This window comes from Entelurus aequoreus, linkage group LG14 (assembly GCF_033978785.1).
Source record: "Entelurus aequoreus isolate RoL-2023_Sb linkage group LG14, RoL_Eaeq_v1.1, whole genome shotgun sequence".
In the NCBI taxonomy this organism is placed as follows: domain Eukaryota; kingdom Metazoa; phylum Chordata; class Actinopteri; order Syngnathiformes; family Syngnathidae; genus Entelurus; species Entelurus aequoreus.
In genome coordinates this window covers 60,527,115-60,543,671 of record NC_084744.1, presented here as the reverse complement: position 1 = coordinate 60,543,671, position 16,557 = coordinate 60,527,115, and the positions used below count along the sequence as shown (strand labels likewise).

The window sequence follows — 16,557 nt, the reverse complement described above, 5'->3', positions numbered from 1 at the left end:
AGGGTTGGCAAGTATGACGCTATCAAGCGCCATTTAATCAAAACTCCCGGGCCGCACTAACATCAAATTTCCACATAAAAGTGCGTGCCGGTGCGTGTGTCGGAGACCCCTAGTTAACATAGCACAAAGCGTTTAAGCTTTGTATGCGGTGTTTTTCATTTTAATTTTTTTTGTGGCTCCCATTATTTTCTTTAATTTGTGAAACTTGCCAAAATGGCTCTTTGAGTGGTAAAGGTTGCCGACCCCTGGTCTGGACCAAGGTCTCGGTGCTCCCTACCTGCACTTTGGCTTTCCAGTGTTTGAGATCTTCCTCCAGCAACCTCTTATCCGCCTGCAGGGAGCCATTCCTGTCGGAAAGCTGAGCCATGGACTCATGCAGTGGGCCGATGTTGGACTCCAGCTTGTTCACCTGATGGAATGGGAAGACATTATGAGCACTTACATCATTCTGCCAAAATCATATTTGGCTCAAAATGACGACTAAATTACAATTTAGTCTGCAATTGAGAATAAAAATGCTCTCAGGTTTAATGTATTTATTATGGCTGTCAAAGTTAAGGCGTAGTTGAGTTTGGACAAAGAGGAGGTGATGCAGATGGAATCTGTGTGCATTTATTTGGAAAAAACATCTTACGAATGAAACATTCAACTTAAAGTCCTGTCTTTTCAATAGAGCTGGCTAAAATAATCCATTTCATCGTTTATGGATCGATATCTTTGAATTTTTAGCAATATTGATTCTATGGATGTAACGATATGAAAATGTAATATCACTGATATTGTCAGCAAAGTTATCATGATTGTTATTCAAGATGATTTATTGTCCATTCTTAACATGCACAAGACACATAAGAAATGAAAAGTACATTTTGGGCACAGTCCCACTAAGAGCAGACATACGTTACAGGGAGACAAGACCAGACCGCCGACGGAGCCGCCATTTTTACGGCGCTCCTTAAAAAAAAGGTGGGAAAAGGTGATATTGGGAAAGGGGGGAAAAGTTAAAAAAAATATCAGTCAAAGGCTGGACCCCCGGGAGAATAACAGTGCAATACTTTTTCATAACAGGTTCACAACTACATATTTTCTCTTGTTATATTCTTATTTTACTGTTATATTTTTATTCTTATAATATTTTTCTATTTTGTTTCCATTTATACCCCCATTATTTACTTTTTACTTTTTAAATTCGATCTCAAATCTGTACAGTGCTGCTGGAATTTTAATTTTCCTGTGTGAACTCTCCTGAAGGAATCAATAAAGTACTATCTATCTATCTATCTATGTAAGTGTTTACATTTTGCTTTATATTTTTTTATTTTACTTATTTTTTGTCTGGTTTTGTATCATCCCGTGAGAAGTATATATATTTTTTTGTTCCGTTTGTCCTTCATGAAGTTTTGCACTTGTTGTTTTTTGTTTGTTTTCATTATATTTGGATGTATTTGTTTGGTTTGTATGCTTGTGAATCTGGACTATCCATTAACTACTTATTATGTTGAAGGGGGCAGGAAATATAAGATTGTTCTTCATCCTGTTCCTTCTCAAGCAAAGGTGTGTAAATATGTGCTTTGTTGCTAAAGTTTAATTGTCTATTGATCAAAAATGCACATCGATGAAGGAGATAAATAAATAAAAAAATCAAATATATATGCGATGCAACCTCAATGTGAACACTCCCCAGCTCAGGTCACATTCTTCCGACCAGAACGTCATCAAAAAGTCATAATTATTTGCCACAATAGAGTTACAAAACAAACAGTAGACGACGGAGCAGAAAACAGGTGAAAATAATATGTTTTAGGAACTGAAATAAAAGTTCCACCACTCCTTTCTCCGACTGCTCGCCCACAGACACGCTGCTCTCCAAGCACACATCCCAGCAAAATATCCCGTAAAACTGCCAGAGACAAAATACTTGCCCTCTTCCTTTTAATCTTCTACACGCAATCATTTGGTTTCTTAATGCTGACTTTGATTGCGTCAAATCCTTCAACTGCGCCAGTACTGAGACGGAGTAGAGCTGAAGTCATTTACTTCCGTAAACACTGCAGTATGTGCGGGTCAGACTGCATTCACATCAGAATAGTTTTTTGTAAGGTGAAGGGCCACTAAAAAAATGGGATGTGTCAAAAACTGCGAATTGCACATTGCGGCTGAAAACAAGAAGATAGTGTGATTATTTGTGAATGGTCAGTCTTACTTTAGCTTGTGCTTGTTGCAACTCCTGCTCCAGCTTCACTCGCTCCATCTTCAGCATCTTGTTGGTTTCTTGGAGGGCACTCATGTTCTCCAAGTTCTTCAACTGTCCCTCATGCTGAGCCAGAGTCTTGGCTGTGGTCTGAGGAGGGAGAGAGAGAGAGCACAGAGAAAATATTTATTTGGAACATGAACACACTTACAGCATAATACATCACACACTTTCATATCATTTCACTTTGCATCATGTCCGAAAAGGAGTAGGAAGAAGCAGAGCTTATTTAATCCTACCCCTTTCCCACTGCAGAGTGTTTACAAATATATACATTCATTTACTGACTTTTTTTATAGTCAAAATGCATCCTTGAATGAGTAATACAACAGTTTTGTAATATATAATGAAGTCAGTCATTATTAACATACTGAGATGAAGAATATCTTATTTTCAATAAGGTTGAAATAATTCTTCTTCTTTGTACTTTGTAAGCACTATTCATTTAAAGTGGATCATGTCAGTACAATGTTTCACTTCTTTACTTCATCCATTCCATCATTTCATTCCACATACTGATATGCTAAAGCAGGAGTCACCAACGCGGTGCCCGCGGGCACCAGGTAGCCCGTAAGGACCAGATGAGTAGCCCGCCGGCCTGTTCTAAAAATAGCTCAAATAGCAGCACTTACCAGTGAGCTGCCTCGATTTTTTAAATTGTATTTATTTACTAGCAAGCTGGTCTCGCTTTGCCCGACATTTTTAATTCTAAGAGAGACAAAACTCAAATAGAATTTGAAAATCCAAGAAAATATTTTAAAGACTTGGTCTTCACTTGTTTAAATAAATTCATTATTTTTTTTTACTTTGCTTCTTATAACTTTCAGAAAGACAATTTTAGAGAAAAAATACAACCTTAAAAATGATTTTAGGATTTTTAAACACATATACCTTTTTACCTTTTAAATTCCTTCCTCTTCTTTCCTGACAATTTAAATCAATGTTCAAGTAAATTTATCTTTTTTATTGTAAAGAATAATAAATACATTTTAATTACATTTTCATTTTAGCTTCTGTTTTTTTGACAAAGAATATTTGTGAAATATTTCTTCAAACTTATTATGATTAAAATTCAATAAAAATATTCTGGCAAAGCTAGAAAATCCGTAGAATCAAATTTAAATCTTATTTCAAAGTCTTTTGAATTTCTTTTAAAATTTTTGTTTTGGAAAATCTAGAAGAAATAATGATTTGTCTTTGTTAGAAATATAGCTTGGTCCAATTTGTTATATATTCTAACAAAGTGCAGATTGGATTTTAACCTATTTAAAACATGTCATCAAAATTTTATAATTAATCTTAATCAGGAAAAATTACTAATAATGTTCCATAAATTCTTTTTTTAATTTTTTCAAAAAGATTCGAATTAGCTAGTTTTTCTGTTCTTTTTTTCGGTTGAATTTTGAATTTTAAAGAGTCGAAATTGAAGATGTTTCAACATTTAATTGTCATTTTTTTCGTGTTTTCTCCTCTTTTAAACCATTCAATTAAGTGTAAATATCATTAATTATTAATAATAACAGAGTTAAAGGTAAATTGAGCAAATTGGCTATTTCTGGCAATTTATTGAAGTGTGTATCAAACTGGTAGCCCTTCGCATTAATCACTACCCAAGAAGTAGCTCTTGCTTTCAAAAAGGTTGGTGACCCCTGTGCTAAATGTTCTAAGAGTTGTACGTGCATACAAATGTTTTAAATGACATTTTCCTCTGAGGTTATATTTCTCCTCTTTAGTAGAGAAGAATTGTTGTACATTCTTTGCTAGAGTTTGCTTTGTACATCATTTTGACCAAATCATTTAATATTTTTGACTCAATAAATGAAGTGTTTGTATGTTCTCTACATCCAACATTATGTATCAGTCTAATTCATCTTTTTTGGGACACGGTTAACGAATGTAGCGCACATTTGTAGTTATTTCCCCACATTTCTGCACAATAACTCAGATATCTATCAAATCTCTCAGTGTTTGTGCCATTTTGCAATGATTAACTTAGTAAGAGACAAAATGGCTAAATATTGAAGTAGTTGTGTCCTACCCGCATCTTCTCTCTCTCGTCATTGAGCGCTTGCTGCAGCTCCTTCAGTTCCCGGTCTTGGTGTTCCACTCGCAGCTTGTAGCGCAGAGCTTCTCCCTCACAGGCCTCGCCTCGGGCCACAGCGATCTCCTTCTCCTTGCGCACGTACCTGTGGTGTGCACACACCTGTCACACCTCCTCTGCACTGAGTGAAGATGCCCTCTGAGTACCTGAGTATTTCTCGTATCTGCTCCAGGGTGGTGTCTTCTTCACTGAAAGACACGTCCAAGGTCTGAGGCTGCGGCTGCTGCTGCTGGCGACTCTTGGCGGCCATCTCGTCCATCTGTTGGTGCAGGAGAGAGTTCTGCTTGACCAGCTCCTCACAGCGACGACTCTGACTGGATAGTTCATCCTGAAGGAAATGGAATATTTATTTGCTGAGCATTAAAGTCAGATGTTGTCTTCTCTGCCACCTTCAGCTGTTTGTCCAAGGTGGTTGAGGCGGACGTCTTCTCCTGCAAGAGAGTGTTGGCCTTCTTCAGTTGCTCCTCCAGGTCTCTCTTCTGTGCTGCCGCTTGTTGGGAGGTTTTCTTTAACTCCTTCAGGGCCTCCACGTCGGCGGCATGGAGCATCAGTTCCCGCTCGTACTTAGCTTGAGCCTCACCAGCTTGCTTAGTCTGGTATCAAAGGGAAAACAAAAACAAGAACTAATGCACGGTGGACTGTTTATGTTGACTGACATAAGCTGCTGTCCACGTAATCTAAATAGAAAGTGAAATTAGCCATTGTGTGCATACTTTCCTGTGACTTGGTCCAAATACACACTGAGAATGGACTAGAACAGAAAGTCCTAACTTTTTGACTTGGGGGCAACATTGGGCTAAAACATTTGGCCCAATGTATGTAAAGTAACACATACATACATACATACATACATACATACATACATACATACATACATACATATATATATATATACAGTCCTGGTCAAAAGTGTACGTACACTTGTAAAGAACATCATGTCATGGCTGTCTGGAGTTTACAATCATTCTTATTTTGTTGTGATGTAGTGATTGGAGCACATACTTGTTGCTCACAAAAAACATTCATGAAGTTTGCTTCTTTTATGAATTTATTATGGCTCTACTGAAAATGTGAGGGTCAAAAGTATACATACAGCAATGTTAATATTTGCTTACATGTCCCTTGGCAAGTTGACCTGCAATAAGGCGCTTTTGGTAGCCATCCACAAGCTTCTGCTTGACCACTTGACCACTAAATGTTTTGCTTTTCTGACATGGACTTGTTTCTTCAGCATTGTCCACACCTTTAAGTCAGGAAACCTTCATTCTAGCCTGATTTAGCCATTCCTTGACCACTTTTGAGGTGTGTTTGGGGTCATTGTCCTGTTGGAACACCCAACTGCGCCCAACCTCCGGGCTGATGATTTTAGCTTGTCCTGAACAATTTGGAGCTAATCCTCCTTTTTCATTGTCCCATTGAAAGCAGCAGTTGCATTGTGGGATTTTTTCCAGTTCAACAAACAACTTCGTTTTTTTGGTCCTGATTAAGAGGAATTATTTGACGCTTGAAGTGGGTTGAAAAGTAGTCGCCACAAAAAAGGGTAGAAATAGGGCTTTGCAAAAAAATGGAATTCTGGATATTCCTGGAATTTTTTTGAACTTGGAAAAATGATAGTTTGAATGTCCAGGATGAGGTGGATGTGTTGAAGGTAGAATGGTTGGAATGGGTTGAAAAATGTGGAAATTGTGCAACTTGGAAAAATGTCCCATTCATTTTGAATGGGGAAAAATGTCCCTGAAAACTGGGAATTCTTGGAAATCCAGAATTTTTTTAAAATTGTTGGAGAGCACACAATTTTGAAAATGTTGAATATTTTGGAGTTGGAACCGTTTGAATTGGATGAAAAATTGTGGAACTTTAAAAAAAAAAGTCCCATTACATGGAATTTCATGAAAATGTGTGCATTTTGGGAAAAGTGGGAATTTTTTTTAGAAAATGTTAAAAGACTTGAATTTGGAGCTGATCCTCCTTTTTCATTGTCCCATTTAAAGCAGCAGTTCCATTGGCAGCAAAACAGGCCCAGAGCATAATACTACCACCACCATGCTTGACGGTAGGCTTGTTGTTCCTGGGATTAAAGGCCTCACCTTTTCTCGTCCACACATATTGCTGGGTATTGTGGCCAAACAGCTCCATTTTTGTTTCATCTGACATCACATGGACAAAGATAAGACCTTCTGGAGGAAAGTTCTGTGGTCAGATGAAACAAAAATGGAGCTGTTTGGCCACAATACCCAGCAATAGGTTTGGAGGAGAAAAGGTGAGGCCTTTAATCCCAGGAACACCATCCCTACCGTCAAGCATGGTGGTGGTAGTATTATGCTCTGGGCCTGTTTTGCTGCCAATGGAACTGCTGCTTTAAACGGCACAATGAAAAAGGAGGATTAGCTCCAAATTCAAGTCTTTTAACATTTTCTAAAAAAAAATTCCCGCTTTTCCCAAAATTCACACATTTTCATGAAATTCCCATTGAAATCAATGGGACATTTTTCAAAGTTCCATAATTTTTCATCCGATTCAAACCGTTCCAACTCCAAAATATTCAACATTTTAAAAATTGTGTGCTCTCCTTCAACAATTTAAGAAAAATTCTGGATTTTTAAGAATTCCCAGTTTTCAGGGACATTTTTCCCCATTCAAAAATGAATGGGACATTCTTCGAAGTTGCACAATTTCCACATTTTTCAACCCATTCCAACCATTCTACCTTCAACACATCCACCTCATCCTGGACGTTCAAACTATCATTTTTCCAAGTTCAAAAAAATTCCAGGATTTTCCAGAATTACAGGTTTGGCAAAGCCCTATTTCTACCCTTTTTTCTGGCGACTACTTTTCAACCCACTTCAAGCGTCAAATAATTCCTCTTAATCAGGACAAAAAAACGAAGTTGTTTGTTGAACTGGAAAAATTCCCACAATGCAACTGCTGCTTTAAATGGGACAATGAAAAAAGGAGGATTAGCTCCAAATTGTTCAGGACAAGCTAAAATCATCAGCCCGGAGGTTGGGTCTTGTTGGGTGTTCCAACAGGACAATGACCCCAAAAGTGGTAAAGGAATGGCTAAATCAGGCTAGAATGAAGGTTTTAGAAAGTCCTGACTTAAAGGTGTGGACAATGCTGAAGAAACAAGTCCATGTCAGAAAAGCAACACATTTAGTGGTCAAGTGGTCAAGCAGAAGCTTGTGGATGGCTACCAAAAGCGCCTTATTGCAGGTCAACTTGCCAAGGAAGCAAATATTAACATTGCTGTATGTATACTTTTCACCCTCACATTTTCAGTAGAGCCATAATAAATTCATAAAAGAAGCAAACTTCATGAATGTTTTTTGTGAGCAACAAGTATGTGCTCCAATCACTACATCACAACAACAACAAGTATGTGCTCCAATCACTACATCACAAAAACATAAGAATGAAACTCCAGACAGCCATGACATGATGTTCTGTACAGGACTGTGTGTGTGTGTGTGTGTGTGTGAGTGTGTGTGTGTGAGTGAGTGAGTGAGTGAGTAAATGCTATGTTACCTGCAGCAGACTCTCCTGTATGGCTTGCTGCTCCACTGTGACAGCTTTAGCAGCTCTCTCTAGCGCCTCCTGCTGCTCTGCCTGGCACGCCTTCAGTCTGCGCTGCAACTCATTCACCTGAGACGGAGGAGAAGGTCCAACGTATTAAAAACTAAACATTTCAACGTCAATGCAATCAGAAAATAAGCAGGTAAATAATTGACAGAGACAACTGTATAATAAATAACACTATCACACTTTTAAAGTGATTTCAATAAAACATCAAAGTAGCTTTTAAAGCACACTAATCAGTCAGATAACTTGATCACTTCTTGGCTTTCAGTGCATGAGCAGTGTACGCTTTTCACTAGAAATGTCCAAAAATGGCTTTTTTGCCGATATTCCGATATTGTCCAACTCTTAATTACAGATTCCGATATCAAGCGATACCAATATATACAGTGGTGGAATTAACACATCATTATGCCTAATTTTGTTGTGATGCCCCGCTGGATGCATTAAACAATGTAACAAGCTTTTACAAAATAAATCAACTCAAGTTATGTAAAAAAATGCCAACATGGCACTGCCATATTTATTATTGAAGTCACAAAGTGTATTATTTTTCTTAACATGCCTCAAAACAGCAGCTTGGAATTTGGGAGGTTGAGGTAGGGGGTAGGTGGTAGCGGGGGGTGTATATTGTAGCGTCCTGGAAGAGTTAGTGCTGCAAGGGTTTCTGGGTATTTGTTGTGTTGTGTTTATGTTGTGTTACGGTGCGGATGTTCTCCCGAAATGTGTTTGTCATTCTTGTTTGGTGTGGGTTCTGTTGGAAGCATATCCATATTTAAGTGTTACTTCTTTCTAAACTCCTATAGTCATATAAAGAATAGCTAGTATTCTTCCTTCTTTTGAGTCTCATAGTAAGGTGTTGGCCTTCTAGATTGGAATGTGTCAGAGTAGAGATAACTCGGAGTAGTCTAAACAAAGAGAGTGGGGGCGAGGAACAGACGGAAGATCACGGGACTTCCGGGGGGTTTGAGCTAGACCGAGCTAGACCGATCTGTACCGGGCTAGGGAACGCTTGGGTGCTGGATTGGTCTCGGTTTGTCCTCTAAGCTTGGAGAATAAACCACAAAATACCAACTGCTGCCTGTTGATTGAAAATAAACATCAGCTTATTTGCCATAAAAAGAATCTGGGAGAGACTAGCAATTTGAATTCCCCATTGGAGGAATGCTGGTCGACGGAACAATTCACAGTGTGGCGCATATTTGTAACAGTGTTAAACTTGTTTATACGGTCACCCTCAGTGTGACCTGTGTGGCTGTTGACCAAGTATGCCTTGCATTCACTTATGTGTGTGAAAAGCCGTAGATATTATGTGACTGGGCCGGCACGCAAAGGCAGTGCCTTTAAGGCACGCCCCCAATATTGTTGTCTGGGTGGAAATCGGGAGATATTTGGGAGAACGGTTGCCCCGGGAGATTTTCGGGAGGGGCACTGAAATTCGGGAGTCTACCGGGAAAATGGGGAGGGTTGGCAAGTATGACTGGGAGACGCAACTACTCTGTACTTCTCCCTACGTCCGTGTACCACTCTGTACAGCGGCGTTTTAAAAAGTCATACATTTTACTTTTTGAAACCGATACCGATCATTTCCGATATTACATTTTCAAGCATTTATCGGCCGATAATATTGGCAGTCCCATTTTATCGGACATCTCTACTTTTCAGTATTGCTTTTCTAACCTGTAACATGTTTTATTCTGAGTACACCCAATAATACATTGCAAGAATCGGTTTAAATTGTGAATTGTGTTGAATCAAGAATCTATTCTGAATTGAATAGTCAGCGATCGAATCCGTTAGACGCGCAAAGATTCACACCCTTACTCTTCAGAAAACTGCTGAAAATAAGCCTGCTAATGTTTCAGTTTTCAAGCAGCATAGCTCTTCTCCTAGTTCCCCACAGGTTCACACCAGGTGCCACCAAGCCTACTTGTTTCTCCACCGTGTCCAAGGCCTTTCTGCCATCATCTTGCTCTTGTTCACTCTTCTTCTCCGCCTCTAATATTCTGCTCTCCAGTTGCTTCTGGATCTCTTCAGACTCCTTCAGCCTCATCTCCAGAGGAGAGCGTAGCTGAGGGAAGCAAGTGGAACAAGTGGTCAATGTGCGTGTCCCAAGTACAAACCCTGTTTCCATATGAGTTGGTAAATGGTGTTAGATGTAAATATAAACGGAATACAATGATTTGCAAATCCTTTTCAAGCCATATTCAGTTGAATATGCTACAAAGACAACATATTTCATGTTCAAACTCATAAACTTTATTTTGTTTTTGCAAATAATAATTAACTTAGAATTTCATGGCTGCAACACGTGCCAAAGTAGTTGGGAAAGGGCATGTTCACCACTGTGTTACATGGCCTTTCCTTTTAACAACACTCAGTAAAGGTTTGGGAAGTGAGGAGACACATTTTTGAAGTGGAATTCTTTCCCATTCTTGCTTGATGTACAGCTTAAGTTGTTCAACAGTCCGGGGGTCTCCCTTCTCACATTGCAGGTGCCACACATTTTCAATGTCTGGACTACAGGCAGGCCAGTCTAGTACCCGCACTCTTTTACTATGAAGCCACGTTGATGTAACACGTGGCTTGGTATTATCTTGCTGAAATAAGCAGGGGCGTCCATGGTAACGTTGCTTGGATGGCAACATATGTTGCTCCAAAAGCTGTATGTACCTTTCAGCATTAATGGTGCCTTCACAGATGTGTAAGTTACCCATGTCTTGGGCACTAATACACCCCCATACCATCACACATGCTGCCTTTTACACTTTGCGCCTAGAACAATCCGGATGGTTCTTTTCCTCTTTGGTGCGGAGGACACGACGTCCACAGTTTACAAAAACAATTTGAAATGTGGACTCGTCAGACCACAGAACACTTTTCCACTTTGTATCAGTCCATCTTAGATGAGCTCAGGCCCAGCGAAGCCGACGGCGTTTCTGGGTGTTGTTGATAAACGGTTTTCGCCTTGCATAGGAGAGTTTTAACTTGCACTTACAGATGTAGCGACCAACTGTAGTTACTGACAGTGGGTTTCTGAAGTGTTCCCGAGCCCATGTGGTGATATCCTTTACACACTGATGTGGTTTGATGATGCAGTACAGCCTGAGGGATGGAAGGTCACGGGCTTAGCTGCTTACGTGCAGTGATTTCTCCACATTCTCTGAACCCTTTGATGATATTACGGAGCGTAGATGGTGAAATCCCTCAATTCCTTGCAATAGCTGCTTGAGAAAGGTTGTTCTTAAACTGTTCAACAATTTGCTCAGGCATTTGTTGACAAAGTGGTGACCCTCGCCCCATCCTTGTTTGTGAATGACTGAGCATTTCATGGAATCTACTTTTATACCCAATCATGGCACCCACCTGTTCCCAATTAGCCTGTTCACCTGTGGGATGTTCCAAATAAGTGTTTGATGAGCATTCCTCAACTTTATCAGTATTTATTGCCACCTTTCCCAACTTCTTTGTCACGTGTTGCTGCCATCAAATTATAAAGTTAATGATTATTTGCAAAACAAAATAAAGTTTATGAGTTTGAACATGAAATATGTTGTCTTTGTAGCATATTCAACTGAATATGGCTTGAAAAGGATTTGCAAATCATTGTATTCCGTTTATATTTACATCTAACACCATTTCCCAACTCATATGGAAACGGGGTTTGTAGAACAAATGGTCAAAGTGCGTGTCCCAAGTAGAACAAATGGTCAAAGTGCGTGTCCCAAGTAGAACAAATGGTCAAAGTGCGTGTCCCAAGTAGAACAAATGGTCAAAGTGCGTGTCCCAAGTAGAACAAATGGTCAAAGTGCGTGTCCCAAGTAGAACAAATGGTCAAAGTGCGCGTCCCAAGTAGAACAAATGGTCAAAGTGCGTGTCCCAAGTAGAACAAATGGTCAAAGTGCGTGTCCCAAGTAGAACAAATGGTCAAAGTGCGTGTCCCAAGTAGAACAAATGGTCAAAGTGCGTGTCCCAAGTAGAACAAATGGTCAAAGTGCGTGTCCCAAGTAGAACAAATGGTCAAAGTGCGTGTCCCAAGTAGACGAACAAGGCCAACTCTACCTCTTTCTCTTTCTTCAGACTGTCTTCCAGAGTGAGCACCACCGCCCTGTACTGCTCCACACTAGCATTAGCAATGTTCAACTGCTCTGACAGTTTGTTGCTCTGGTCCTCGGCCGCACGGAGATGACCTTTGACCTCTGCAAGCTCCTGCTCTGACGGACCAGGCTGCTGTTGGCCTTGGACTGGCGAGCGCACTGAGAAGGGCATCAAAATGGGGCATTAGTCACAGTATGTAGCAAGGGTATTCCATCCAATGGCATCATCACTTCAATCAGAATCAGAATAGTTTTATTGCCATTGTTTGAGAACGGGTTCACAAACTAGGAATTTTTCTTGGTGCAAACGTGCGACATAGAACACATATAACACATATTTGGTATAAAAAGAGCTGTGACTGAGCTATCAGATAGACTTAGAAGGGATTCAAGGAGCTGCTGTTAGGAGTTCTTGTTCATTTGCCTGATGGCCGAGGGGAAAAAACTGTTCAGGTGGCGGGAGGTGTGGGTCTGGATGGAGCATTTCAATTATGCAAGCAAGTAAAAGCCTGTGATTAATCATGAGTTATCACAATTCCAGAGCGTGATTAATCTGATGACAAATATGAATCATTAGTCAACTTCTTTATTTATACTAGTGGTGTTCCTCAAGGTTCCATTTTAGCTCCTCTCTTTTTCATCATTTGGGCTTTTCTAATGGTGGCCCAGTTCAAAAACCTTGCTAGACTCGTAGTTTTGCAGCAGATTCTTACAAACTGAGTGCTGCCAGAGACAATCTTAAACTAGATTTTTTACAGAAGGTCCTTAAAAACAGCTGCACGCTCCTCTAACAAAATAAATAGACCTCTATCATAGGGATGTCCCGATCCGATACTTGGATCGGATCGGCCGCCGATATTTGCCAAAAAATGCGTATCGGCAAGGCATGGGAAAATGCCGATCCAGATCCAGTTTTTAAAAAAAATCCGGTCCGTGTTTTCCAACGCACCGATTCAAATATTCCATTCCACTTTTCTGCTGCTCCCTAATTTCCATTCCGCATTTTCCAGCACACCTTCAACACATCCACAGGTCTGTGGATTGTCACGCAGTTGCTTTTAGCTGCTGGCATTACACGACAGGCTCTTCTCACTCTTTTCTGTGTCTCCTTCTCACAGACAGCAAGCGCACCTTCTTACACATGTCACATATTGTCACGTCATACGTCACATACGCATACGCCCTCCCCGAGCAGAGAGGTAGCAGCATGGCTAACTTTAGCTGTGATGCTAGCGCAGCCGTGCGAGCAACGTTCCCTCTAAGGTGCGCGCCTGTGCAATTGCGCACTGCTCAAGCGTCCTCTGCGCATAGCAATTATATGCCACGCACAAAATCAAATAAAAAAAATAAGTGCATAATTTTCGACACACGTACACGACAGAGAAAACAGTTTTCGTCATCATAACGTCTGTGGAGACGCTTATCTCCATTCGGTGCCACACGCCCACACCATCAAAATGCAGAGGCAAAAATGTCCACATCAACACCGTATGAAAAAATTAGTGATTTTTTTAGATGTGATTTCCTTCTCTGCATGAAAGTTGAAAAGTAGCATATATTAATGCAGTATGAAGAAGAATGTTTGAATGTAGACATGCAAGCCTTGAAAGAACATTTTGAAAATCAAGACTACATTTCCGGCAAATGGGTGCATTTCTACTCTATATTTTAACTTTACATTTATTCTCATATCAAACTCTTTTGGCTGTCTTTTTGACACTTACATCCGGCGCCCCCCTCCACACCCCGGATTATAAATCATGTAAATAATTCAATGTGATTATCTTGTGTGATGACTGTATTATGATGATAGTATATATGATAGTATATATCTGTATCATGAATCAATTTAAGTGGACCCCGACTTAAACAAGTTGAAAAACTTATTGGGGTGCTACCATTTAGTGGTCAATTGTACGGAATATGTACTTCACTGTGCAACCTACTAATAAAAGTTTCAATCAATCAATCAAAACACATAGAATCATCATACTGCTGTGATTATATGCATCAAGTGTTCATTCAAGGCTAAGGCAAAATATCCACATATATATCGTGTATCGCAATATGGCCTTAAAATATCGCAATATTAAAAAAAGGCCATATCGCCCAGCCCTAGTTCAATGATGCCATTTCTGTTTGTCATGTATAATTTTGTCCATTTTGTGTTTATCCTTGAATAAACAGGTCAGTTTCTTGTTACCAACCATTGTGTATTATTCAAACTCACCTAATTCAGCTGGCTAGTTGTTATCAAGAGTACTAAAACCCTTTTCAACATGAATCTGACAACTAAGTAGGCTAAATAACTTTAAACTTTAATACATGCTCGGATAGGCCAGTATCGGTCAGTATCGGTATCAGATCGGAAGTGCAAAAACAATATCGGTATCGGATCGGAAGTGCAAAAACCTGGATCAGGACATCCCTACTCTATCAAATGGTTCTCCGGAATATACAAAATAACACTTAACAGTGAAGTGAGACCGCTCGGCTTAGCTTTCTGGAAATGTGGCCCTCAAAACAATTGCGTTAGTGGTGGTTACCTCTGACTGGGGTTCTGAGGGCTGCCGCTCTGGTGACGGGTGTGCTCACAGACTCTGTTGCCAAAGTGGAGGCCAGCTGTGCTTTCAAGGCAGCCACTTGCTGTTCAGAGTTCTTCAACAAGTCCCTGGTCTTCTGCTGCAAGGTGTTCTGGGTCTCCAGTTGTTTCTTGGCTTCCACCAACTGAGCCTAGACGTTTTAAAAAAAGGTCACATGGTAAAAAGCAGCAACTTTATTGAAACTGCTGCCCGCTAAATCTTGTTCTACACCGAACAAAAATATAAATGTAACACTTTTGTTTTTGGACTCCAAGATATAAAACTTTTACTATATATACACACACCTACTCCTCTCAAATATTGTCCACAAATCTGTGTTAGTGAGCATTTCTTCTTTGCCAAGGTAATCCACTATCCCTCCCAGGTGTGGCATATTAAAATTAATACAATTATTCAGTGTTTCCCACACATTCATTTATTTGTGGCGGCCCGCCACGAAAGAATTACGTCCGCCACAAATAAAAAAATTATTTTTATTTTTTTTTCCTGTCCAGCTTCTCAGGCAAATCATATAGTAGATGTAGATGCCCATATAGGCTGTTCAGATTTACTTTACAAAAGAGAAGTGTAGGATACTTCTCTTGTTGCCTTATTTGTATTTGACCACTACTGTTTTCTGTTTATTTGTTACTGACTGTGGCAGGACACCTCTGCCTCTGTTTCACTTTATGTTGCTGGTAAATAATATGCTTGTAGTAGTAGGCTAAAGTTCAATTATTTAGTATGCACGAATTAAAGGGGCAGAGCTTTAAGAGACATTTTAGCTTTTATATTTTATAAGATATATTTTTTGTAAGAACCACAATTAATAAATATATTTCAGTGAATAACTTATTGTTCAAATCTGTATATAAATATGTACATAAAGTGTTGTAATTATATTGTAAAATGGATGGACGTTTAAAACAAAACTGTTATTATGAATTAGTAAGTATACATTTTTTGAGCCTTTTTAGAGAAAATCATATCATTGTAGTAAATTATGCAAATTACTCGATGATGTCATGGTGACCACGCCCATAGCCACGCCCCCACAGGGGCAGTTTCTGGGAAACACTGTTATTGCATGATTGCCCACAATAAAAGGCATCTCTGAGGCATCAGTTTTATCACCCAGCACAATGCCACAAGTTTTGAGGCATGCTGACTGCAGGAATGTCCACCAGAGCTGTTGTCCGTGAATTCAATGTTCATTTCTATACCATAAGCCATCTCCAAAGGCGTTTCAGAGAATTTGGCAGTACATCCAACCGGCCTCACAACCGCAAACCATGTGTAACCACACCAGCCCACGACCTCCACATCCAGCAGGTGCACCTCCAAGACTTGGACAGCAGCTGCAACAGTTGGTTTGCATAACCAAAGAATTTCTGCCACAAACTGTGAGAAACCGTCTCAGGGAAGCTCATCTGAACGCTCGTCAACCTCATCGGGGTCTCGACCTGACTGCAGTTCGTCGTCGTAACCCACTTGAGTGGGCAAATGCTCACATTGGATCAGATGTGTTCTCTGCATGGATGAATCCCGGTTTTCAGTGTTCAGGGCAGATGTGGGAGTGGCCCATGGTGGGGGTGGGGTCATGGTATGGGCAGGCGTATGTTAAGGAAAACAAGTGCATTTTATTGATGGCGTTAGGAATGCACAGAGATACCGTGACGAGATCCTGAGGCCCAATGTTATGCCATTAACCCGAGACCATGACCCCAATGCACGGCCCCATGTTGCAAGGATCTGTACACAACTCCTGGAAGCTGAAAACTTCCCAGTTCTTGCATGACCAGCATACTCACCAGACATGTCTGGGATGCTGTGGATGGGCGTATACGACAGCGTGTTCCACTTCCTGCCAACATCCAGCCCATTGAAGAGTGGAGCAACATTCCACAGGCCAACATCAACAACCTGATCAACACTATGCCATAAAAG

The 16,557-nt window shown here is 40.1% G+C and overlaps 1 pseudogene; it reads right to left on the bottom strand.

Annotated features, from left to right (window-relative positions):
- Positions 1–16,557, bottom strand: part of LOC133664312 (nucleoprotein TPR-like) — a 104,540-nt pseudogene that overhangs the window by 49,126 nt on the left and 38,857 nt on the right.